At 42.3% G+C, this 27240-nt stretch overlaps 1 protein-coding gene across 1 annotated transcript in view; it reads left to right on the plus strand.

Moving 5' to 3' along the window:
• Positions 1-27240, plus strand: part of LOC310882590 (uncharacterized protein) — a 343849-nt gene that overhangs the window by 103570 nt on the left and 213039 nt on the right. The window contains exons 8-9 of the mRNA XM_083801528.1: positions 4600-4782; positions 6480-6556. The gene's annotated coding sequence lies outside the window, so the exon portion shown is untranslated. The remainder of the gene's footprint in view (positions 1-4599; positions 4783-6479; positions 6557-27240) is intronic.

Here is a 27240-nt window from a genome sequence, read left to right on the forward strand (position 1 = left end):
TGAAATAAAGATATTTTAAGCTTATGGAAATACAGAACGTCATTTAGTCAAACATACTAGTGAGCTTTGGTTTTGAAGCTCATGCCTGAAGTTTCATTTTGGGTGTAGACCTACACTTGAGGCACTTTGCGTAGCTCTAGGCAAAGTGGGGGCCCACGAGGACTGGCAGGTGTTAGGGCACAGGCACTGCAAGCTCTTGGGGCTGTTTCCTGTGAGACTTCCTCCTGAAGGCAGCTATTGTTTGTTTAAGAGAGAGCCATATCCACTCTGCTCCCAGTGGCATCCTGAAACATACTTGCAACACAGAAAAAATGATGACTCTAAAATTGGGTTGATGATAAAGCTTCCCCCCACCCCTCTTAAATGCTTGTGGCTGAGCTCTGGCAGAGAGATGTCCTGTTGGAAACTGAACTTCGTTCATCTGTGCTCTGGTGGGAACCCTGTGTTCAAGATAAACATGCTAGTGCTCTTTGAAGTTGTTTGCTCATCAAAAGCACAGTTACTTTGTTTGTTTTATGCTTGATACTCCCGTGAGATGCAGTTCAATTTATGGTATAAAATCTTGCTGAAGGAAAGCAGTTTCAAAAAAAAAATAAAAAATACACTGCTGAGAAAGAAAGAATATTGCCCTCAGAGTCCATTGTATCTTTCTTATCTTACTATTAACGGATTTTGCTTGTACTGTTTCCATAATTCATATGAAAAATCTTCACTCCCCACCCCGGTGTCACCCCTCTGATACTTTTTAAAGTATTCTGGGGTTAGGTTGCATGCAACATCTCTCGAGATGTTAAGCTGGGCCCAGAGATAGTGGTCTGGTGATAAGACAGTAGCTGCTTCTTCGGTTATGATCTTTGACTGCCATTGTTGTTGGATTAGAAACCCCTCTGTGGGAGCAATCATTCACTCCTGCATCCCATAGGATGGAAGTTACTGACATAATTTTTGATGGCAGCTTTTAGATGGTTTTATATCCTTCTAGATTGGAAGATACACAAGTTCTGAGCCTAGGCAGTATGTGAAGGTGAAGTACACATTGCAGGTAGAGCATCAGGAGGCATTATGGAAGCATTATAGTAGGACGGGGTGAGTACTGTTCCTCATGATGACAACATCCTCACACGCTCCAGGACACACACACACGTGTTAATGACTGAAGGTATTTGAAATGTATTTATATCAGTCCCATGGCTCATTGCACTTTTGTGCAAAGATAGAGAAATTCCAGCCTTTCGGAGCTGAGCTTCAGATGGGAAAACTATGTCTGTCCCTTACCTTTCTTGGTCCCATGGACTCAGCATGGGTCCACTAAGCCTGGGTTTTTGGAAGCACTGATATGCTTCACCTGTAGTGTGCTTGTTCTCACAACCAGGGGTTTCTTTCACTGGCTCCTAACTGCTGTTCTCAATTTGTTTTGACTCAGTCTTGCTGGGAGCCTTCTAGGAATACTCTCTTGTGAGTTGTGACATCTGAATTGCAAGGACATTGTTTTTTGAGGCTGGGAATTCAGCGTTCACAACTTCAAGAGACGTCGAGTGCTATCAGGTTTTTTGCTAATGACAAACTGAAGTTTGGACTTTCTCTTTTTTAATCACAATTTGGAAAAAAAAAGAAAAAAAGAAAAAAAAGAAGAGTTTTAGAAATTAGTCGTAGTAATGACCTGCTTTAAAATGTAAATTTATGTGTCTTGTGCAGGTATAAAATAATATAATCTCACACTCACATAATCTGAGTGTGACAAATCTGTATCAGCAATTTAGAGCAAGAAATGTACCATATACATATATATGCTTATATATTTGCTTTACGAATGAGTAAAAATGCATTCTAAGCGTCATAGTTGAGGTGCGGGGAGTTTACCATGACTTGCTAAACGCTCAACAAGATGGGAAAAGAACATGACTTATTTTTCTTACGTTGTGCTTGCTTTTTCTTGGGGAGAAGTGTTTCTTTTCTATCTTTCTGGCCCACATTAATGATAATTGATACATCTGAAGAAGTACTGATAAATTAAATATAATTTTAAGCTTCTCCAGTGCCTCCCGAGAATCCTGAAGTAATTTGCTTTTAGTAAAGAATTAAAGAATGCCACTGTTATGAAAATGGCCATCTTCGTAACGATAATTTTTTAAAAGGTGGGAGAGCTAAATCATAGAAAAGCTAAGCTCGGGATTTTCAGAGCACTTAAAGTACATTTTTGTGGTTGTTTGCTTTGAGATTGCTTAATGTAGTCATCTAAAATTCAAGGCTCCTAAAATCACTCCATGGAATCGCTCCATCACTACATGGATTTTGCCCAAGATCACAATGGGAGTCTGTAGTAATGCTGGGCCCAGAATCTACATGCTGATTCTGACCTTGCTTAAGCTAATCTTAAATCTTCTGTAGCTATTAATGTCAGTAGATTTACTTTTGATACAATGTTACTGTCACTAAGATTAAAAATTCAGATCTCCAGACTTTTCATCCTGTGCTTTAGCTCAGCAGAAAATAATTCTCTCTCCATATGCTATTTTTTGGATAAGCCTTTAAAAAAAATAAAAATTAAATGCTTATCTCAGTGTATTCTTTTGGCAAAAGTGAACTGGAAATCTCAGCTGGAGTTTTCTATTCTGGTTGTGTTAGAAATGTCTCAGGAGCAGCTTCCTTTGCAGTGTTTCAGTGCTGCTCATTTTGCTCCCATTCGCAATATCATCAACTGAAAAATAAAATTTAAATGTTGTTCTTTTAAACTTAAGCAAAATATTCTGTTTGATTCATTTAGCGGTTGTCTGAACACTTTCATATTTTTAGAGTAGTGCTGCACAGTCTGGAGACAAGATCACAAGTGATTTTAATGTTTTCTTTTTACGACTTAATGCCAAAGGTGGGATTTTATTCATTTATTTCTGATGCTGCTCCTAAGTTCACTCTCAGACATTTGGCAGTCACCGTTGGGCATTATGCATAAAACCATTTTTCCTTTCTCATTTTGTTTTTATGTGCACACACTGGTAGTGACACTGCAAGAAGGTAAAAGTTCAGTTGTGTACGGATTTCACATTTTATCCAATTGTTCATAAGACCATCGCTTTTCAAACAGATTTGATTAACTGCTGCCCCTAACTGTGAATTTCTTAGTTACTTTATGGTGTTCATAAGACCATCGCTTTTCAAACAGATTTGATTAACTGCTGCCCCTAACTGTGAATTTCTTAGTTACTTTATGGTTTTAATCATAAGTGGGAATAGGCTTTAAGCTGTTGAGAACGCTTCCTCTCCTGTGTAAGGGCAGCGCTTAGATTTTGTCTGTGTCTCTCAGCTGTGGTTCAGTTTGTGGGAGCTGTGAGAATGTTGCTTTTGCAAGCAAACTTCACCAAGGATTTAAATATTTTAAGCGCTTTCAGACTTTACATCTTCAACAAGGACCTCTTGTGTCTGGGTTTATCCTCAGATATTTACATTGACATGTAATTGGCTATGAGAACAACCTCCTGTATTCTGCTAACGAGAGGCGATGCTGGATAGCCTGGCTCGCTCCATGAAATTGTGCACGGCCTGGTTTGTGCTAGTATCTCAGCTTGTTTTACTGGTGTGTCATCTCGGAGGGACTTGGCAATGAAATTAAGAGTTGGTGGAAAAAGGTTCACATAAAAGAACAAATGAATGTTTCCTATCTTCTGTCCATAAAGTCTGGTTTTTGGACAGTGCAGCTCCTGAAGTGTGTACCATATGTAAGTACTCTTTAAAGCTGGTTCTTCTTTAATGTCATGACCTAGAGAACAAATACAGGATTGTTGAGTGGATGAGCTGCATCTTTTTTCCCTTCTCTTTGTTCGTTTTTTCTTAATTTCTACATTCATGTTTCAGTCCTCTGGTTTTATTTGCACGTGGCATCAAATAGACCTTTTGGTTCTGTATTGTCAATGAAAATCAGGAGTCCCCTTTGAATCAGCAAACACCGAGTGAAACCAGGAGGCAATAAGCAAAAAGCGTTGCCTGCAACTGGGCAGTTTATAAAATAGGCAACTACAAGGGCCTGGAGGCCCGTTGGGAGCTGAGATTTTGACCTATTTGCTCGACTGTGGAAATTAGGATTGTATGTGGAGTCTTACGTTGCTGATACCTTAATTTGTTGTCCTGTAGCTTCAGCTTTTTGAAGTAGCTTCTCGAGGCCCCTCCGCTCCTGGCTCCCAGGTTGCAGCTTCAGGATTGCCGGGGAGTTTTGGTGCTGGGTGAACTTAGCAGAAAAGTCACAGTCTTGCATTGACACTGGCTGTCCCGTCCTGCCTCCCTCCCTCTTCACTGTCAGTTAATTTAGCTAATTTCTTCCCTCTTAAATTGCTCCCTTCTGCTTAACAGCTTTCACAACTTGTTTGCAGCCCCCCACAGTCACTGTGGTTACACATCCTTTTCTAAAGGATGTATTAGACTGTTTGTTTAGGCTGAAAGCTGCTGAGGGAAGGTTTGCAACTGTGTTTTCCTGCTGTCTCACACAAACAAAGCCTGACCATTGTTTATTTCCAAATGCACTGCAATAAAAACAGTTGATGTTGCATGCATTAATCAAAAAAGTTGCAACACAGAGCTAAATCCCTTTCTTACATTGCTGTCCCCCAGGATTGCGCGGATGGGCAAGAGAATGGAAAACGTGGCCCACAGCAGCTTCGACACGTGGCACAGAGATTGCAGCTCCGAGGAGGCCGTTTCACCTGCTCTCTCCTCCTCACTCGTTCCTGGCGGTGGCTCCACTTAAAGCTTGGACTCGTGGCTCCAATCAAGCGAGCGCCCGAATTCCTAGAGGTACCATTTTGCAGCAATGTGAGCCTAATTGTTTCTAGATTGAATATTTTCATGGGATATCAGTCTCAGTGTTTCTGGAATTAGCATGCTCACTGAAGGATTGAAGATGCTTATCGGGCCCGACAGCTTTAGTGTCAGCGGGATCATCGACAGCTCTGCGAAACTTAGCTGGGCTGGCGACAATATTTATTTATGCGGAATGGAGACATATGGCCAGAATCATCCGCTCCCTTTCCTCAGTAATTAAAACATCTGGGAGCACAAAAGGGCTGTAAGAAGAAAAAAACCCCTCTCTCTGCTAAATAAAACAGGAGTACGGTGCCTTTACATAAGTGCCCAGGCTTTCTTTTGCCATCACGGCAAGGTCTCTGGAGGACCAACCTTCTCTAATGTTTTTTGAGAGCATGACAGTCAATAGAAATGCAACTGAACTGAGCACAGCACTCAAACTTTTTATTAATACTGTATCTTGCTTTATTTTCCAAAGGACAGATTTTAATGCTCCTGAGAGGAATTGGGGATTATTTAAAGAGTAGCAAAAGCATACTGAAGTCATCAGCTGTTTTACAGACCATGATTACACACTGATAGCTTCTCTGTCTGGAGTATTCTGTAGATATATCTCTGATAAAACACTATTTCACCGAGAGTTTTGAGGTTCAAATTCAGACCAGGGCAGTATGATGACAGCTGTTATCATTTGATGGATATTCGGTACAGTGTGCAAAGCGTGTTTAATGCAGTTTTATGCAATTTTCAGAGATTAGGTGTCCCAAACAAAGCCATCACAAAATGAAGTAATTTTCTAACTTCTTGGCCCTTGCAAAATCCCCAGCAGAGCTGTATTTTCTCAGCCCTGCAAGGTTGGACTTTAGAGGAGGGATCTTATTTTTGATATATGACTCTTCTAAATCCGAAAATCTGTCATCTGCAGAGATGGGTAGACATTCTGAGAGTTATGTTGTTTTATTGCACACAGGGCTCACACAGTGCTGCCTTGTTGAGGCTTTACTTGCGTCACCATCATCTTACTTCTTTTTTTTTTTTTTTAAGCAGCCTCTGATCATGATTTGAGTGATCTTCTTGAAGTACCCCAATCGCACCCCATCCAGGTTTTGCAGGCAGCAGTGAATTTACCCTCACAGGATCTCCTGTGGAAAGAATAGGGAAATGAGGCAAAGAGATGAAATAGGATTCACCCATGATCATGTAAAAAGTCTGTGGCTAACCTGGAAATTGAATAGAGCCCCTCTGAGACACCTACTGCGACAGCTCTGTGTTTTGGAAGTACAGCCAAGCAGTACTCCAGCAAGGAACCTGCCTAGAAGGTCGTAATGATCTTTTATGATCCTATATTCTGTTGAAGTCAAAAAATTGATGCCACTTAGGAATGAAACAATAGATTATTTCTGTGAAGAATGCTCATTTGTCAGTCCCAGTCTGTGAGGTCTGCACCTGTGTGTGTGAAACAGGTTGGGCCAAGCAAGGATAGAGCTGGTAACAGATTGCTTAGTGCATTCACCTGCTACGTGGGGGCTGGGGTTAACATCTCCTCCCTGCCTGGTGCAGAGCAGGAGCTAGATGCTGTCTGTCCCATATCTCAGGGAAGGATATCAGGTCCTTGCCTATTTATTATGAGGTATCTTGTTTAAAAACATTTTTGAGAAGTTGTGACACTTGGGTACCTTTGCCGTCAGTGCTCTGGGAAGCATCTAGCAGTGACAGAGCAGTGGCTCACGACATCTGAAGACTGGCATCTAGAGACTGCTCCAAGGTAAGAAGCTCTCTGCAGGCAGTCATGGGGCTGCGGTTTGTTGCTGTATGAAGTAGCATCCCCTGCCTCCCATCTCTTTTCTGACCGTGCTTGTCTGTGCCTAAAGTAACTTCAGTTTGCCAGGACCTTCTCTTGTGGGGTGGGATGCGGTCTGGTCCCGGGTTTGTCTGTAGATACAGACTCAGTGGCTCCAGCATCAGGGAAGAATGCAAGGAGCTGTAAGGAAGGATGTGGGATGAAATGCCCAGTTAGAAAGGGTGGGTGAAAGGGCAGAAGAGGGGCAGTGAGGAGGAAAAAAGCATGAAGTTCTGTACTGGGAATTTAGGAGAAAGCATGGGACCCCAGCAGCTGCTGGTGTTGGTTTGGTCTTGATACTCAGTTTTGCTTCCAGCAGGACCCAAGCAAGCTAAACCAGGGGCTGTTGGCAGTCATACCCACACTAGCTTTAATACAGTGCTGGAAGCCTCTGCAGCACAGCACACCTGCACTAATTTAGCTCTTTGTCAATAAAATTAGCTCTTGTGGAGTGCTGCGGCATTTCCAGTAACTGAATTGGCTTCTTGACCTGGCTGGGTCAGGCTGTGCTGCACTGTGCTTTGGGCAGCACTGCCTGAAGCAGAGGTGAGGCATATATAAGCAGGGCAAAAAGGGTTGTTCACTATCCATCTTCTTGTCTTGTTACTCCTTCTCCAGGTACTTTACGGGTTCCACTAGCTGCAGGAGGCTAGTCCTGCATTATCAGTGGCTGTTACATTTAGCAGAATAGCCCAAGTAATGACAACAGAAGAGTTTTTCCTAAAGAAAACTTACACTAATAGAGGTCCACTCGGATATTTTTGTATGACACAACTGAAGCCTTGGAAATGTCTAGCTAGCACAAAGATTCAATTAAGCCCAGTCCAGTTACAGGTGTACTTCCTAACTGAAGTATTTGACATCCACGCAGATGCTTGGCAACACCTATCCTGAACAGCAAGTAATTTGCTCTGACAAGGTGGAGAATGTGAATGCTCTCCATGCGATGGCTTCGTTACCTGCACTAATAGCTTAAGTTTCAGCAGGTGTCGTTTTGCGAACTGTGGAAGAACCCATCAGATGTGCTGGGAAGAAGGCTGACACTGCGGGGGCAGGTGCTAGTGTTACTGGGGGGAGAGCAGGAGTCTGCAGGCAGCACCTTGGGTCCAATTCTGCCCTCACTTCCTTAGGCTCAAAAATCTGGGACATCTTCTCATAGACACCGATGTCATTTTACCTTGCTCGCATGCCCTAAGGACTGTGACGGTGCCACGTGTGACAACTTGATGTTTTTTTACTGTGGGGAACTGTATGGGAGTGTTTCAGTTTGGTGGGTTCCACGTTGCTGCTTCTCCACCCACGGCCAATGCCCCCAGCCAGATGCATGCTCTGCTTCCATGTTTCTGGCTTCCTAACAAGCCCAGAAACCATCCAGTCCCTAATAAATTCCAGCGTTATCAACCCATAATTCCTTCAACCCCAGTCGAGTACAGACAAGCACTTAACGAAGTATTTAGGGGCTGTGTTTGCTGCTTGCTTTGGAAGATGTAGCTGCTGGCATGAGCGGAGTTCTTCTTAATTTATAGCATTAGTTAATTTGCCCTGGAGACTCGGGATCCTAAACTGTCCTGGTTCTGTGTTCTAGGCCCTATTGAATGGCATAATGAGGGTGACCATGATTTAGTGTTGTTCTGGCTGGTGTAAACAAGGGATGTTGGATTCAGAAAGACCCCAGTGCTCAAACAAAAAACAAATCTCAGAAGGATTTGAAACCAAGATATACACAAGATTAGGAGTTTCTGCTTTGTTTCTTTATCAGCCTTCATTTAACCCCTAATCTTCATTTTCCCTTGTGCTTTACAGCTAAAAATGTGATTTAAAAAAAAGAAAAAAAAAACAGATCTGGAGACATCTCATAGAACAGAAAAAAAATTGCAATTATTTTATTTATTTAGCAGCGGGCATTTATTTTTAAAGGAGACAACAATCACTCACGTCCGTGCTTCACACAGGGTCATAAATAGTGTAACAGTTGGTGCCGGACGAGCATCTACAGCACTTTTCCATTTGCCTCCCTTCAGAACCCCTGGAAACTCGTCCCGTCCTCCCCTCGGATGTGGCAGCCACTGGTGGAGCTGGCACCCCTCTGGTCCCCGGCTGTTCTGGATGAGTCCCGGGCCCTGGGGAGGGCGGTGGCAGCGCTGTGGGGCGGCTGCCGGGAGGCACCGCGGGTGCTCCCCAGGGTAGGCCCCGGCTGTGGGCCTGTTCCTCGGGCAGCAGCTCCGCGTCTGCAACAGCACGGTGCATAGACCCCCGCGGAGATGTTTATCAGAGGGCGAGTGGTAGGATGGAGAAACCCGCGCGGGCTTACCGCAGGCAGCGTTTATAGGGCTTTTTTACGTGGGAGAGAAGCCCGTATTTACACTCCGTGGCTGTGTAGCTGGTTAGTGTTAACATGGCTTCTGTGAGCGCGCGGGGAATTGTAGTAAATCTTCCAAGAGCGGAGAGCTAGTTTTGTCTTGTTTGACACATTGTTTCCTGATAAGAGCTGCTGGGAAAATACTTAAGTTTTCTCGTCAGCCTGAGCTTGTGGGGTTGCCAGGAGAGGCTCTGAATCCGCAGGGTCCTGAAAAAGAAATTTAAACAGCAGGGCTCTGGGGGGAGCAGGCAGCGAGCTGTGAAATGGCCGGGCACCAGGGGCGGCTTTCTGAAGTCCAGGCAGGCATGGATACGGGCAGAAGTTCAACGTCTCTCTGGCTCTGTCTGCCAAGGGATGGTGAAGCTTTCCTTTCTCTGCGGGGTTCCCGGCCGGTGCCAGCCGTGGGCTGCAGCTCATGTGAGGAGCCGGGTGCGTTGGTCCTGGCTGAAATGCTCAGCAGCAAAACTCCCCTGGTGTCAGGAGCTGTTGGCATGGGGAAACAATGCAGAGCCAAGGCTATGCGAGTGCTGCTGTGTAGGTCAAGGCCGGGAGGAGAAGGGAGACAAACCCACCGTAGGGATGTTCCTAGGTTGGTTTTAGTGGTTTGTGTTCACTGTCATCCTAGTCCTGCTGAAAATCTGTTCCTGATGTTACAGTTGTTGGTGGTACAACTGTGCATCCCAGATTCCCCGATAACTCTGCTGATGTTTCTTGGAATCACAGTTTGCGTTGTAAATAACATTGTTTTGAAAGTGTGTGTGCATGTGTGCCAGCAAACGTGGAGGCTTATGTTCTGAAACCCCAAGGCATGCGAAGCACAGCTAATTCTTGTGCTTTTCTTTTTCTTTTTTTGTATGAAGTCAAACCTCAGTTTAGTTTTCGGTGGAAAACCCACACTAAAATTTTATGTCAACCTATGTTGCAAACCACAGACTGTGCGCGGGCTCTACATGATTTGATTGCTAGTTTTTGCCTAAGGTTTTTTCAGGCTTGAAATTCAAGGGTTGCAAGCTCACATAAAATAAAACAGACTTCCCATGAACCACAGTGAACTGAAGCCACTTATTTTCAGCAAAACTCACACTGGATTTTATTCAGCCCTGAACTTCACTGACTCCAGCAGAGGTAGAACATTTGCTGTAAAACTATTGTAGATGTGGATGTTTATTCTTAGCATCTGAGAGCCTGTCTGCTTGCAAAGGTGTCTAGCGAGGATTTATTTGGCCACCTGTATTGAAAAGTATTTCTTGTATTCCAGCACAAAAAAAAAAAAAGAAAAAAGAAACGTGGATGCAGAGAGGGGAATGTTTGTACCAGTTTATCTGCATGAATAGGAAATATACGTACATACCCATCTCCTGCTTTTCAGTCTGAATTTCTTTTTGCAAGAAATGATAAATGCTTGTGGAAGAGCACACTTGTGACAGACACACACAGTGACAAACTTTTAAAAAATAAATGTTCCTAATTTTCTGAGCAGCTGTTTAAAACTAGATACATGACAAAAATTACTCCGGTGATGTCAGCTCAGGCTTTTGCATTTTTCATTACTTGTCCCTGGGCAAATTCTGATCCATCGCCTTGCACAGAGATGTGTTCCTTCTACAAATTAAAGTAGTTAAACAAAACGGGAGCTTGAATTAAAAAAAAAAAAAAGTAGTTTATAAATTAGCTATGAAGTTCTGTAAAAATGTTTGCAGCTTTTTTTTTCTTTTCTTCTGGATTTAATTGCGGCTCTAAATGTTTAATTTGGAGATTTCAAGAGCAGATGTAGCCGGGGATTCTGATGGGGCTGCAGCAGCACAGCCTCCTCTCTGTCAAATGGACAGTGCTCCCAGAAAGGGTAACCCAGATTCCCCAAAAGACATCCGAGTCAAACTGCTGATGAGCTTGGCTGGCATCTTAGAAAGATCTGGAGATGACAAGATTAACCCTCAAATGCCATGGGAGGCAAAGGGCATGGCATTTGGAAAGAGGGGCACACACATGACTTGGCAGAGGGAAAAAGCTGCCGGGCTCAGCAAAATGCAAGTCTTGTATCACAAATGGTCATTTTAAAACTGGGGAAGAGGATGCAATTAGTTCTGTTGGCTTTCAGTATTTGTTTTTTCTTCATGGGGGTATGTCTTTTAAAAGGTATTTGCTATGTCAGTAACCTCTGTGGAGCGCGGCACAGAAGATAAAGGTGGTGCCACTTCTCAGCAGTATCTTGGGAGGTCCTGAGCATCTTCTTGCCAGGGCCTCAGTGCTCCTCGCCCTGACTGGAGAAATTCTTCATAGCAGGTGCTCGGTGCTGCTGTGGTGCCATTGGACACTAATGTACCACCTGAAAAATTCAGCAGCAGGCCCTTGATGTTTCCCTGGAGGAGAAAACATAAATACGAAAGGCAATCACCCTGAAAGCGAAGGGGGAGCAGTTGGCTGTGTTTGAATCTGTGCGAGTTGCTGCTGCCCTGGTGGCAGTAATGTAGCTCTTGGGATGGAAGGAGCCAGTTCCTCCACTGGCTTATACTGGTGGGTCTGTGCTGCGGTCACTGGAGTGAGGTTTATTTACACCAGAGGAAGAGCTGACCTTCATAAACTGTAAACAGTCCTTGACAGGAATATGTACCTATGGCCTTGTCAGCTCTCAAAGGTTTTGTCAGCGTTGGTCTACTGGCACGTGTATTGGCAAACTTCCTCTAGCAAAGCCAGCAAAATTGAGCCCTTCCTGGCCTCCTGTTCCTGCCCTCTCCATCGCAGTGAGAGACCAAAGAGCCATCCTATCAGCTTTGTGAGTTTTTGTGAAATTTGCTGTTGTGACTGTGTCTTTGGTGTGGTTATATTGATTAGATGCTGCAGGCCACTGCATCTCCGAGTGGCTGTGTTCTTAGCAGAGCTGTGTGGTGTGGGCACAAGGTACGTAGTAACAGCACCATTGGAAGGTGATTGACTGCCTTGGAGAATTTAGCTTTTATTCCCAAGGCATGGAAATATTTCTAGAGACATGCAAAAAAAATTTTTTTAAATTACATTCTGGCCATAAATAGCTAATTTCTCTCCTTTAAATGTGTTTTTAGAACAGAAAGATGTAGACTGCGGCAAAGATTTTGAGTTTCATCTGATGATATTCATAGGTCCCTGTAAGAATAGCCCTTTGCACACAGGTGCAAACTGTGTGCAAGTTTTACATTGCTGGTAGTGATTATAAGGACGTTACGGGCCCTGATGCTTTTCCTTGTTTCCTTGGAATTAATCAGTATGTTCAAAATTTTGTAAGGGATCAAAATAGATGCTTAATAGTGGATAAACACTGAGGGTTTTTTATTATTTCTAAAAATGAGCAATAAATTTCCTAGAAATAGTCACTGAAAATTAATTAAAAAAAAAAAAAAGAACCTATTAGAAGCTGATGGACCTCGAGGCACTTTATTAACAATTAAGGGACGTGGTTCCCATGTACTGTTGTGATTGATACGAGTGTCTCCATGTACAGGTATGAAATGCTAATGGAGGCTTCAGGGGAAGAGTTAGGGCTCCCTTGGGAATTTATCACTGTGCTTTAGGCCGGTGAGAAGCAGAAGTTAGCAGCAAGCTGCAAAGGCTGCCGCATTTTCTCCCCCACTTTATATTCTCATTTAAGAGACACCAGTTGTATCTACGAGAACGAAGAGGAGGAAATGGACTCCAAAAATAATAAGCCTTTATGAAAAACTGCATTTAGAAAAATTTGAGGCCATCTGAAGGCCAGGTGGGGGCTTCTAAAAGTAGAAATGTACTCGGTTTACAAGTTTCAGTTGGGTTGCAGGCTGAGATCAGGCTTCAGCAGAACTGTGGGGCAGGAGGGTGGACGCAGCCCTGCCGCTGAGCCCGGCACTCTGCAGCCTTTCCAGGTCCCTGACCAACATCCAGGGGATGAGCAGCTGCATTTAAGATAAATGCTTCCTATTGGCCTGTTCATTAGGGCCGTAAATATAGGTGACCGCCGTATTAGCCTTTGATCTAACGCCGTGTGAGGACATCCACCAGCCTTGATTTTGTCTGCCATTAAATATCTTCAAGTTCCAAACTGGTGCAGACCAGAGTGGTTTACAGCAAGTGAATTAGATCAATTAATTTCCAAAGCAAACCTAATGGGCATTTTAGAAGAGGATTTAATGTCTCATTTACTCTCTATAGCTATCTTGTTAAATGCCAATTAAGTATCTAAATATTTCTTACAACCTTAATGAATTACAGTATAATAAGTAATAAATGATCACCAGTTTTTGCTAACACGCTGAAGTCTTCTGTTAACTTAAGAAAGTGAACATAACATTTTTTCTATCATACTTGTTGGTGCCAGTAAAATAATTATTTTTAATAATTAGATAATGTTTAAGGAACATAATAGCTAGCTGAATACAGCCTTTTTGCGCAATAGGATGCTGTCAAGAAGTACAAGTCCAGATACGACCATTAAGGGTCATACATTTGAATAAGTTTTTAAACTCATTTTTGCTCCTAAATTGTGCAAATGCTTCCGTTTCTTCCTATTAGTCACTTATATAATTAACGCTATTTTCACACGCAATTGCACAGCTAAACTGGAAATCTGGCACACCACATTTGTTCAAATTGATGAAGACAGTCTCGTGGAATTTAAGAGTGCAGTGGTAGAGATACCCTTTTCCAGGTGTACTTGGTGTCCTCCAAAAACATCTGTGATTTTTTTCATTTGTCGTGAACCACAACTGAATGTATATGAGCATGCAGGCACAAATAAAATACTTGCAGGTGATTTTTTTTTCTCCATCTCTATATTTGGGCTCTATCCTTTCCTTCTATTATTTGTGAACCATATGCAAACATCAAGGAGGTGATTTTTAATCATTCCTTTCTGTTATCTTCAAAGAGAAAGAAATCTTCCTTGTTCTGGACAAACTGGTTTATGTCAAGATAAGTGGTGCATAAAACTTCAACAAGATCATGCAAACAGGGTCAGGAAGGATGATGTGAAGGATGGGCTTTGCATGTGCCTGTGGAAAGAAAAAAAAAAAGGAATAAACCATCAAGTTCCCAGCTTCCATCACAACATGCTGTTGCATTTTGAACCTCGTGTGAGTGAGCATCTTTGCAATGAAAGGTGTTTCATTTTGCAGAGGCCAACCCAGGACTTGATCCCTCTGATGGAGCGAACATGAACAAGTTTACTCCTCACCATGTCCTTGCTGAAGTCAGAGATGTCCTTCCTCCAGTTATTTGGCACCCAATTTCTACCATGAAAGAGCAGCCCCGGGTTTTCCAGCAGTGTGAGGTGTCTGCAGTTGGCACCAGGTTTCTGAACGAGTAGCTCCAGCTCTTCCCTTGCTGGGTCAACTCCCTGGGTTGTGCTGTCAGGGGCAGTGGGAGGTGGGCCAGGCACTACTTGTTCTCAGTGGCATCCCTACATCTTTTTGGTCCCATATGAGTGCTATTGCCAAAAGTTGTGGGTTTTTTTTCAAGCTTTGTTCCCAGACTAGTGGCTGTTGAGTGTTCTTCAGGTATTATTTCTAAGCAGTGCTTCCTATGCTGTATTAAAGAGAACGCAAAGGTATTCTAGGATTCTCTCTTTTTTTTTTTTTAAGCAATGTCCTCCTTATTTATGTCAGCAATTAGTTTATTCTTAAAAGAAGGGAGGAAAACAGAAAAAGTGGCACACAAGCACTCAAACTGTGCCACTCCCTAAGTGCTTTTTTCCAGTTTATGAAACAAACAAACAAAAATACCCTCCGAAGTTAAACTAATATGAAACAGCCCCAGCATTTGAACTTGTCGCAGGAAGCTGGTTTAAATTTTAATGTGAGCTCTGGAGTAGATTTGTGTAAGGCAAGGTAAAGCAAGGCCCATGAAATATTGATTCTCTACATTTTCTTATGAATTTTTATACTCCAATTTAGTAAATTTTTCATCTTGCCTGCACTTAGAGGTTGCCTATAAAGTCGTTACTACCAATTGTATTAACTGTTGTAAATAAATCATCTTGGTTTGGGCTATTTGTATGAACATGGGCCGACAGGACCTGGTTTTGTTTGAGCTGCGGCATTTCATGGCCTTAGTCTGAAAGGGCTAAAAATGGGTTATCAAAATTTAAAATCCGTCATGGCACAGCAGCAGAGATGCAAAACCCATGAGCAACTGTCAGAGGCAAGCATGTTACTTTTACATTTCCCACCTGCATCAGATAAAGAAACCTGGAGAGCTCTCCAGCAGAAAGGCTCTTTTTCTGTTTCCTGGCAGAAGACGACGGGGCGATGGCGTTACAGTTACAGCCTGCGGTCCTTAGACTTGCAGTTGAGTCCACTGAAGATGCAAATAAAAACCAGAAAGTTCTCTGTCACTTTATGTATAGCCCAGCTTTGCAAAAGCTATTTCTTTGAAATGTTATCTGAAATGGGACATCAGAACATCTGATTTGAGGGAAATCCCATAAGTGAAGACTTTGCATTTGGCAGTTTCAGGTGCGTAAGTCATAGTTCTCTCCATACGTAGCGCTTTGTCCTGAGCTCAAATTAATAACCTCCATCAAACCTAGCTTAGATGTTAACGCTGCCTCCTCATCTCTAATTATAACATATGAAGTGGGTAGGTAGGCAAAATTCAAATACAGCGAGGTGTAGGTTTTCTGATGCCTTCCTTGTTAGAAGTATTTCAAAGTAACTTTTAAAATATTATATGACATTCAACTCGATAAACTTATTTTCTCTCCTATGAAGTTTGCCATTGGTAAGCTTGACTGCTTAACTATTAATAGAAAACACAGTACAAGAGGAACTCAAGATGTGTTTAGTTTCTTTCCTTTATTAATGCTGAACTAATTTCCGAGGAATGCATTTTTTGTTATTCTTTCTTATTTGTGGTTTTAACCCCCCTTTTTTTGTGTTAAGCCTGGCTCAGCCAGTTGCAGCAAGATACTCTCTTCAGTTAAGGTTGGTCAAGTCTGAATACCTTTGTAGACAGGAGCACAGGCTGGGCACGATAATACTGTGTAGCTCCTTGGGTCAGAAGCAGCAGCAGTTGCTGGGTGAGGACCTGACTTGAAAAAACTTTTTAGCATGTGCTTATATCCTGTAGTTGTGAGTGATGCTTAAAAAAGTGCTTAAAGCTAAGTACATGCCTCGGTGGTGTTCTGAAGATGGATGGCACGAATGTGGCTTACTGTGGTTGATGTGTAAATAAGCACAGATGGTTTTTCCAGATTACAGTTAATGATAATTAAACTCTAATTTATTATTTTATTCAGAATAAATCTCAATTAATTTTGTGTTTTTGTAAATATTCTGAAACAACGATTTTTGAAAAACTGTCATGAATATTTGGGCTATGTTGAAATGAGCCTTATGGTAATTTGGTCACAAAGCGTGCTCGGTGCCCTTTTCCTGATTTTTTTTTTGTTGTTGTTGTTCGCTATGTATCATTTTTTAGTAGTTGACATATAAGATCATAAGTTCATTTTATAAGCATAATTTGTTTCAGAAAATAATCCTGTCAGTGCAATCACTTCTTCAAGTGTTTGGAGGCACCAGCAAGACAGTTCACAACTGAAGGAAACACACTGAAAATGTTCAGATACTTCTCATCTCCTGGGCTAGCTCGGTCCTGCTCAGAAATCAGCTGGGCTCTAGCGTTTCATGTGGTGCTTACATGTTAGTTGGCTCAATACATTTAAAGCTCATTTAGTTTTTTTTTTAAATTTGGGATAATATAAATAGCAATCGTCTTCAAACAAAAACTGAAATATTTTCGAAGAGAGCAGCACCTCATTAGTTAAATGGCTTTCTGCAGGCATCACCTCGGCCTCGGTTTAATTTGCGCCGTGCTGCTGAGGCTGACCTTTCAGCTGTCTGTATATTTTAAGTGTTTGTGTAAACAGCAAAGGATCCAGTTAATTACAGAGCCTTCCTCCCATTCAGCAAAGCGATGTCCGGCCTCCTCTGATTGAGAAAGCGATAGGAGAAGGGCACTCGGAGGCAGGAAGGAGCCTGCAGAAAGGGAAAACGGCAGGCGGGGGGCACGCGGGAGCGCACTTGAATAAGGAAAAGTGAAATGGAGCGGGGCGCATGAGCAGCATCTTGCAGGGGATCTCAGGAAGCTGTGAAAGGGATATGTGGAACAACAGGGCTGGCTTTGCAGTTTGCAGGGAGGTTGCCAGTGCTGTACCACTAGCAGTTGCAGCTCTAAAAGTCCTTACCACCTCGCTTTTGCCAAATGTTGGGGTTGGGGTTTACATCGGAACTGACAGGGCAGGCTGGTGCGCTCAGGACCGTTCCAGACCTTTTCGCCAAATTCCCTGCGATCCAAGCCCAAAACTCCCAAAGCTTTGTGGAGTTGAAAACAAAAAGCCAACGGCTGTGGCTCGCGTTCCCCAGGCACAGGTAGTCCTCTGCTGTTACAGGGCTCGCTGCTTTGAAACGTGCTGCTCCCTTACCCTGATGGCACGCAGTTGTTTGTTCACCTTTGTGATCTTACAGAGAGCAGGGCTCGCCTGGAGGTCCCTTATTGCAAGGGACACGGAGTTTTTGCATAATGATAAAAGGAGCATCGCTACAGAGAGTCAGGTTGGTAGTAAACCTGCATGAAAGGGTCAGCTTCTGCATTTCTTTAGCATGTGGTAGCAAGACTAGAAAGGAAAATGAAATGCAGAGGACAAAAAAGGAAGCTTGTTTTTTTTCCTTTCTGTATTTATTTTTACAACCCTTATTGATGTTGATTATTCTAAATTCCCATGCAAGTCAGCCTTGCTGCAGGTACAGCGTGGTTGGAATGACGGTGATGGCGTTTTGCTGGGTTGGGGTGTGGATGGCTGCCCTGTTAGAGCTGTAACGTTTGGGGAAGTTTGGATGTGATTCTCCCCCAAACCTATATATTATTGATTCAGTTTTTTCAAAGATGCAAGTAAAATCCTGCTGTTTGATTGGAACTGACAAAGTGTAATTCAATCAGTTACATGTGAAAGCCTTTTGAGGGCAGCTAGAAACCAGTGTCACATGAAGTTTAGTTATTTGGACTTTAACATATGTAGCCAAATTCATATATTTAGGACTTTTTAAAGCCATTTGATCATAATTGTATTCTGAACCTAAAGTTTTTCATAGCTGCTAAATGCAGCACTTTGAAATAGTGTATGTGCAAGCAACTCGGATGTAGGCACAGCTAATGAATCTGCAAAGAAAGTGTCAGAGGAGGAAGGGTAGTTGAATGCAGGGAGAAAGCCTTGCACATATTCAACAAAATTGTGAACAAACTGCGTATTGGAAGTCGTCAACTTGATTGTGGTGTTGCCCAGTGTAGTAGCACAAAATCACTCTTATGAATGAAACTGTCGCTCCGTGGTCATGCAGGGGCCTGTTGTACAGACTTGGGCTAAGCAGCTCTCCCAGAATTTTTGCTTGGGTAAGTACTGCCAGTATTAGTACAGCTTTTTATCAGCTGGGGAAGCGGACACTTAGAAAACTAAATGTTTTAATGGGAATAGTCCTACTTTTAAAATGCACTTCGTTTTGCATTTGGGGTACAAATGGAAGCACGGATATCTCCTGCTTGGTGTGTTTAAGTGAAACCACGAACATCTAGATAGAAACTCCTAATTTAGGCATCGGATTTGGCATGTATCTGCTTATTTGCTGAGTTTCCTTAGCTCCTCGTAACTCACCAGGGAAAGACCTGAATGCCAGGTGCTGGAAAGTTCAGTGGAGTGCAAGGTCAGACCCAAGAGCCCAGCATTTTAAAAGAGCGGAGCAAATTAAGTTCACCCTTCAACCCCCTGCTCCGAGAACCTGCCACTCCTGTAAACTTGCTTAGCTGGAGCCCCCAGAAGTCTGCCAAACAGGACCCAGAAATGTTTCAGTATATATTTCTCCTGGAAGCAGGCAGTGTCAAGAAATGCAATTTTGTTAGATGACCGCCTTAGCCTTGAACTTTTCAGACAAATCTGAATGAAGAGAAGGAATTTATTCTGGCTTCCAGAACCTGATGGGAGCCCCGTGGGGTGTAGGTTCAAATTTTTAAATGTTCACATCAAATCAGATAATGGTATCCACCCCCTCAAAAGCTCAACGGGTGGAGAAGAAAAGAACATAACAATAAGCACATGCAATCCTTCCGAGTTCATTATACAGCAAGTGTGTTTCAAAGGACCTTGAGAGCATGTTTCCAAGGGAGGGGTGAGGTCGATGCTTGGATGGGAGAAGCCAATTGAAATCAATGGGAATTGATTTAGAGTCTGGGGGCACTGTGTTAAAATCTCCAGTCTTACGATATAGCTTCATGAATATTAACAGGAGCGGGATCAATACGCAGCTGATTTTCAGATGTACAGCTGGCTCCTTTTCGTCTGTAGATTAAAGGAATGGCAACCTTTCTTTCTTTAGATAAGATTGAGAGTTCCAGAAAATGACTTGTGACTTTACATCCAGTTCTTCAGGACGATTTGATAAGGTCTACGATATTTTCCTACTTTCCAAGCGTGCGTTTTCCTGGCGGCGTTTATCTTTTGATGTCTGTTTCGAGGATATCATCGAAAGTAAAGATGAGGAGCGGGATGCTTTTGGGGCACGGATGCCTCTTTTGCATGGGTGGCTCTCTAATGAACCCCGAGTTTTGGGGAAGCCCTGCGAGATGTGTCTCCTTGCCCCCTACCTGCCAGCAGATGGCTGCCACTCTCCTGTGGAAGCGAGTGGCTTCGCTGCACGGTGGGTCTCGTGCCTCGCAGAAAGTCGCAGGGCGCTGCAAAGCGCTCTGTTCATCTAATACGTGAGAGGCCTGCCTCTGAACGTGTAATCCTCCAACCTGAACGCCCTGAGGACTGACACCGTCCTCTTGGAAGAGCTCTTCAGGGTTCAGAGGCAGAAACCTGGGCTGCTGTGCCTGTAATGCATCGGCTGAGCCTCCCCAGCCCCAGCTGCTGCCTTAGCTGTGAAAGTGAAATCAGCCTTAAAAAAGTTCTCCGTTAACAAAGGATGCACATTATTTGAGACATCCTGAGCGGGTTTGTTTGTTTGTTTTGAAAGTGCAGGTCAGGATTCAAACTTGGCAGCTTGTCCCGACTTCCTCGAGGAGCTGAACAAATGCCCTGGGTCCAAACAACCTACTGAAACTTCGGGAATGTTTCGGCCTCCTCTCTATGGCAGACAAAGATTTAAAGATTTCCTTATTCATACTGCCTAATAACAAAGAACCCCATCTTGATCTTTTTTTTAAGAAAGAAAAAAAAAACTGAAAATACTTAAACCTAAAAAACTTCACCTAAATGGAAAGGGATTTTGATTAAGCCCTGGTAAATTTGTTTTTGCGGTGTTTTCTTTGCTACCAGGAGCATGTCCCCCCACAGCCCAAGACAGCAGCAGCCCCTCCTGCTCCTCCAAGCACCGCCAGGGCTGTGCGGGCTCAGCAGCTGCTCGAGGGGACTTCTCGGGGGGCTGCGGACTCCTAGGCTTGGGTGCTGGGAAGTGCGAGAGAGGAGGGGAGAAACCCTCCTGCTGAGAGTGATCTGGGGCAAGTCCAGTGTTAGAGGGGCTGTTTCCAGCCCTGGGGACCCTGCGCTCAGAGGTAGCTGCTGTCAGCCCTGGCTCTGAATCCGCAGCCTGAAGCCTCGCAAAAGGACACGGCTGGGGCACCGAGCGCTGCTCTTGGGGGACACTGGGAAACACGCAGGGTGCGCTGGTCTCTGTACCGAAACTAAATAAATATATACCGTAATCTGCAGTACTTAGCTGTGTAAAAATATATATATATATAAAATCTAATCCCCTAAATCTCACGTTGGCAAGGGACTGTAGCAGGTTAGGTGTTTTAGCTTTATTTAAAGCAAGGGTAATTAAACATAACGTCTACTTCCACGCTTTTGAAAATCTTTCTGCAATGTGATAAAGTTTTGTGGTGTGTTACTCACGTTTAAGAGGATGTCAGGTCTCGGCTGGGCTGTTACAGGAGGGAACCGAAGCACCTGGGGGCTGGTCCTGAGTTCTTGGAATTGAGTGGGAGGTAACAGTCACTGAGCTGTACCAGTAGCCTAAATTTTGCCTGATTGGGCTTCTAAATACATTACGAAATACTTGTGGAAAGCTGAATATTGTCTTAGGACTTCTAGATTCAGTGTTTTTCCTGTAACTTAGGTAGTATCTGACAAACCACGTATCAGAACATCTTTGGAAATATGTTTTATTCCAGTTTTATCACTCCGGCTGGTGATAAAGACACACAGAGGCGATAGACGCGTTATCTCGGGCAGCGGATACTGGGGCGAGTTACTGGAGTTCAGTGGTTTGCTGTAGAGCCTGTGTGTGCTGGGGGTGCTCTAATGCCCTTCAACAGTGTGAGACACGAAGTTCCCCTGCGACAGGGTTTCCTTCCAGCCAGAGTTTGCTGCATCCCCGTGCTGAACTGCTCCTGGCTCCTCTACACTGGTGGCGATTGCAGAAGGGATGGAGTTACCCCTGTGCGGAGGTCTGGTGGTTGCTTGCACCTCTAAAGGCATCGATGCCTTTGTGCGTTGTTCCTTTTGAATTAAGGGAGTGCTGTTTCGGAGATGACTTGCTTATATTGTTTTTTCACTACGCTCTTCACAACTGGACTTTGAATGTTGAGCTGATGCTTGCAACAAAGGAAAAAGCTTGAAAACTTAGAGAAACCATTTTTAGTGTTATTTCTAAGTTTCTAAAGGTCCACACATCAGTGCTGCAGTGGGCTTCAGAGCAGTTTTTGGAAAAAAAAAAGTGGGGAAAAACAATGTGAACAATGCCATACAAAATGGGGTAAACTGAGATTTTTGTCTATCTATACATTATTCATGGCAGATAGTGAAAAGCAACTTGGCTTCTCTTGGGTTTTTGACGGCCAGTTGGAAATGGTGAAAATGTTTGTAACTTCTATTGTGTTTTCTCCTAATTAGACAAGGCAAATAGTTTGAGGAGCAAGGACAGAATTAATCATGGGCTCTTGCTCATAACAGCTGTGCTCTGAATGCCTGACACAGACACTTTATGGCATATAATTCAACATATAGAAAAAGCGTACTACAAAGGACACAGTTTTGAAAGCATTTTCGGTGGTGATCATGGTTTTTTTTTCCCAAAGTCCTGAGCACAAATGATTACAATTGAACTGAATGGGAACCGAGATGCTTTGGAAAGTGAAATTCTTGCTGGCATTTTTAAAGGGGTGATCTGAATCTGGATTACAGCTTTTTATGTAATTTGGATATAATTTTCATGTCTAATTTGGTGGCTGTAAAAGCATATTGAGTATTTGCTGCAGGCAGTTGGTTACCGAAGCATCCAGCCATCTCTTTTGGTGTAAAAACATAGAAATGAGTTGATTCTGAGGGTACTTTAAAACCATAAGACTAAATTATTTCCAGTATGTCAGTGTTAAGACTGAAAGCTGTATTTGTATCCTATAGAAACTATAAGCATGTTTTTGAATGATTTGGTGTCACTAGCAATTATACTTAACATCTCTTATTAACTTCAACATGTGTATATGTTAGTATTAGCTTTTTAAAGAAATATTAACCACTTTGCTTATTGCTTTGATTTTTTTCTTAACCAAATCTGTAGTACTTCTGCTGTGCTACTTTTTTTTTTATTATTTTTTTTAAATCCTTCCACTTCTGGTTTGGTAAGGGTGTCCCAGCTTGAGAATAAAGTTTCTCTTTGAATTGAAAAATGTTAATTTAGGTGTACAGGATGCAGCTGAAATTGGTTTCTCAGTCTTTTACGTGATCCAGACTTAAAAAATGATTCATAATCATTTTCATTTGCAAATGGTTGTTTGTCTGCCTTGCACATGTGTAGTCAGAATAATAGATGTACAAGTACAGAACCTACCTAGATGTGCAAATCCCATTTGTTACCAAGTTTAAGCAGTTGTGCCCACATTTTAAAGGTCTGTTTTAAATCCCTTTGAGCATGTTACTGAGGCATAACTGTGAATGTAAACGTTAGTTAGAAAATATCTAGCATAAAAGAAAGGGTGTGATTCAATTACATCATTATTATATTGCAGTGATGATGTCTATGATATCCACTGTGATGTGAAAACTGAATTGAACGAAAATACAGATCATTTGGCTCTCAGTCTATCTCAGTTTCTTAGTGTTCATAGATTTCCACTTTGTTTTGTGGGGTTTGTATATAGCTTGCTAAAAAAAAAAAGGCTTTTATAAACTCTTCTGACAGCTCTGGCTGGAAATTAAAAGCATTGCAACTGCATAGATGAAGGTTCCAGAGAGATTAGGTAACTGGATGAATATGGAGGTGATCAGTGAAAACAAACCTGATCTTTTCAGATCTTTTGCAGTTGTCCCATATGCCACAATGGAGGAACATTGTGGATGTTGGATATTTCTGGCTATTGATTTTTAAAGCACTAGGTTTCATGGAAAACATTATTCTTGACTTGATTAATTTGTATTATAAATTACAATATTTGGTGTGTTATTAGCAGACAAATTTCAAAAATGGCGTTCTCTTTCAGTGCCTGGTATCACAGGCACTTGTGTCTAGGAGAGTTCGGGATAATTGGGTATGGAAAACAAAAAGGCTATTCCTTCCTGGTATTTGATACTTCCTTCAGTACAGCAAACCAAAGTTTTACTAGGTTCAGAAATGCCAAAGCAGCACATTTTGTACTTCTCAAAAAACATCAGTGTCTGGAAGTGAAGAACATCTGCATCTAAAACAGGCCAATTAGCAAGAAGACACGAGTGATGCTAATGCTCGGTCTATTTTTGGTCACTCCCTACGTGATCAGGAAAAATGGAGAATGCTGTCACTTTGATTAACTCTTCACATGCCTTTTTTTTAAAGTTGTTTTATTTTTGGTAGGGAAAGGTTGATGAGTAAAGTTTGCTTGTGAAGGCTTACAGAAATGACTAGGAATACTGAGCAAATACATGCTCATTGGGTATTTGCTTGATATGTGGACCAAATATTCTGCAGTCTACTGAGTGTAATACACTGCACCCTCCCATGTAGAAGGCCAAGAGAAGGACAATGTATCTACATAAGTCATGTTTATGTACCTAAAACTTGAAATTTCATATCTGCAATTTTTATTTAATTTTGGCCAATGTCATATTGGTCAACATTGTCTTTTAAAACTGAAATCACAGTAAGCCAAAAGAAAGTGTAAATTTCAATCTCAAAATAATTCGAATTCTTTTTCAGTGGAAAAAAAAATGCTTTGAGGTCAGCTTTCTAATGCAATTCTCTCTCTTGGAAGCGATCATGCATCTTTGGATTACTTGACGGTTTTCTACATATATATCAGTGACTTCTCTGATATTATATCTCAATGACTTCTCGATCCAGAAGTGGCATCTACAGATGGCAAAAACCACTTCACTTACCTGTGAAATAATGTCCCATCTTATTTGAAATCTATTCAACACTCTTCTGTGTTGGTGTGCAGTTATTTTTTTGAGTCTCAATTGTAAGAATGTGATTTGATCACTGTTTGAGTGTACGAGATGAACATTCACATCCCACAGTGTTCATGTAAGTCACACTCGGTTGCTCAGATGTTAGGGAAGGTGATCTCTGGCGAGGAGGGCAAGTGGTGAAAGAAATTTACTTGAAAATGTGTTTGGAGTTGCAAATAACTCTTCATGTCATTGAAGGGACTTCTGTAGTTTGATGAATCATCTTCCAGAAATGTTCTGAGCTGATGTTTAGTTCTGCTACAAATAACCCTGAGATAATGGCATGTCCTGGTACCATCACCTCTTGCAACGCATAGTGTTTTTGAAATCATCTCTTTTCTTCCAATTATCTTTGCTCTCATATTCCATTAATTTAAACCAAAATTACTGTTGAAATAATGACCTGAAAAAAAGTGTGGTTTCTTTCCATAACTTTGGTTTATTCACAAGAAAGTGCGTGTTTGTTACTGAGGTGTGGGAATGATAGTGCCGGATGCCCTCGTCTTTGGAGTGAAAGAGTTACTCAGGATCTGATGGTGACATTTTATAAACAGGACAGGGAGAGAAGACAAAATTGTTTAAAACAACCTGGATTAGAACTTATCCAGGAGATGAAATTTAGTTGTCCCTGATCTCCCAGAAAATTTCTTGGGATTTGTTATCACCAGAAGCAGGAAGGACCTCTGCTCTACTTTTTTTTTTTTTTTTTTTTTCTGGCAGAAGATGAAGAACAGGCCTGCAGTTAGCTCCGGTGTAGCTCTGTTACTTGGTGCTTTTAAAAACATGACCCAAAGTGTGGATGGAAGTTGTCAAGGCTTAGCTTGAGATCTTGTGTGACTTCACCCGTGCTGAAATTTCGGACGAAGCCCAGCAGTTGTGAAGGCTGTGCACCTGCTTGAGCTGCAGCTTGGAGCCATACCTTTGTCCCTGAAGCTGATTTACAAATATTTTAGTGGTGTTTTTTCTAAAATGGTTAGTGATTTCCAGATCTTGTCTTTTAAAGGAACTAAAATGGGAATTATTTTTATTCAAGGTGTAACACACAGGGCAGTAAGAATGCATTGCAGGTACAGCAATAAAATGAGCTCCCAGTTGGCTACTGGGTAAAACTGGCAACAAAAGAGGGCACCAGTTGTCCACAGATCCCAGGGTTGGTATGTTCATAAGCTTCCCTCTCTCTAAGTGTGGAGCGCTGATAATGGGACAATTATCTTTTTGGGGTGGAGTGAAATCTGTGTTTACTCATATTTGCAGTTTCAGTGGAATCCTTCCAATGCTATTTATGAGACCTTGAATAGACTCTGAGATAACAAGCAGAGGAGCTCGCGGCAGCAAAGCAGTAGCCTCTATTTTAATCCTCCCCACCAGAAGCACTGAAGACAGCCGGAGTCTTGCTGCTGCTGTGGTGTAATCATTGTGACCTTTGAAAGGTCACTTGGGATATTCCCAACTGCACAGACCGGGGCACTACGTGTCATCGAGCTGCTTCTCCTGCACCAAGTGCGTGTGGGTTTGTGCTGTGTTGGGGTTGCAGAAACCTCCTTGTTGCCTTCAAATGCTCATTTATTTTATTTTATTTTATTTTTTTTTTAACCAGACTTCACTGAAATTAGTGCTGAGGTGTCCTCAGAGGTAAATGGTGTTGACTTGTGTTTCAGCCCTTGTTCAGGAAGTTCACGGTATATTTTTCTGTGCTGCAGAACACTAGGTCTTACTACATCAGAATTTTACCTCTTTCGGTCAGGAAGAGTGACAGATGGTGACAAGCCCCTGTCTGGAGAAGTTATGAATAGTTAGTTAAAAAAAAAAAAGTTCTACATTTTTTCTTGCTGATTGTTCCCTATTCATGGATCGTCTTGTCTTTGTGTATCTTTGCTTGGGAAAGCAAATGGGTAAGTTTGCACAGCACTAGAAAATGTGATTGCAGCACGGGTGGCTAGTTTAGTACAGATAAAATAAAGGTTTGGACATGTTACAGTCCCCGTATAAATAATGGACGTGTTACAGTTATGCTGCTATTGCTACCCCAAATGTAGACTAAAGCCCTGAAACATCTCAACTCTGTTGTGAACTGAACATCCCAAAAACTGAGCAGTGGAAGTGCAGGTAGTCTCACTGCTCAAATGCTTGTTAAATGAAGCTCATCATTTATATCAAGTATAACCCTAGTGCAGCTGTTTCTTCAGTTCTTTCATTAAAGCTTTGACTTATTTTCTAAAGATAGCCACTGGGTAACTCAACAAGAATAGGGAACGCTATTTACTATATATACTAGTTATTCCAGTTGTAAGAACAAGTGATTGAAAAAAGAAAATCACATCTTTTTGTCATTTTGAAATGCCATTATTTAAGTTGTAGGCATATTTAGCATGCCAGACCTCTTGAAATTAATAAATATATTACGGAATCACAGAATCATCTAGGTTGGAAGAGACCCCCAAGATCACCGAGTCCAACCTCTGACCTAACACTAACAAGTCCTCCACTAAACCATATCACTAAGCTCTACATCCAAACATCTCTTAAAGACCTCCAGGGATGGTGACTCAACCACTTCCCTGGGCAGCCCATTCCAATGCCTAACAACCCTTTCAGTAAAGAAGTTCTTCCTAATATCCAACCTAAACCTCCCCTGGTGCAACTTTAGCCCATTCCCCCTCGTCCTGTCACCAGGCACGTGGGAGAACAGACCATCCCCCACCTTGCTACAGCCTCCTTTAAGGTACCTGTAGAGTGCGATAAGGTTGCCCCTGAGCCTCCTCTTTTCCAGACTGAACACCCCCAGCTCCCTCAGCCAGCTCCTAAGACTTGTGATATTTGTAATGCTTTGTA

This window comes from Anser anser, assembly GCF_964211835.1.
Source record: "Anser anser genome assembly, chromosome: 16".
NCBI classification, from domain to species: Eukaryota; Metazoa; Chordata; class Aves; order Anseriformes; family Anatidae; genus Anser; species Anser anser.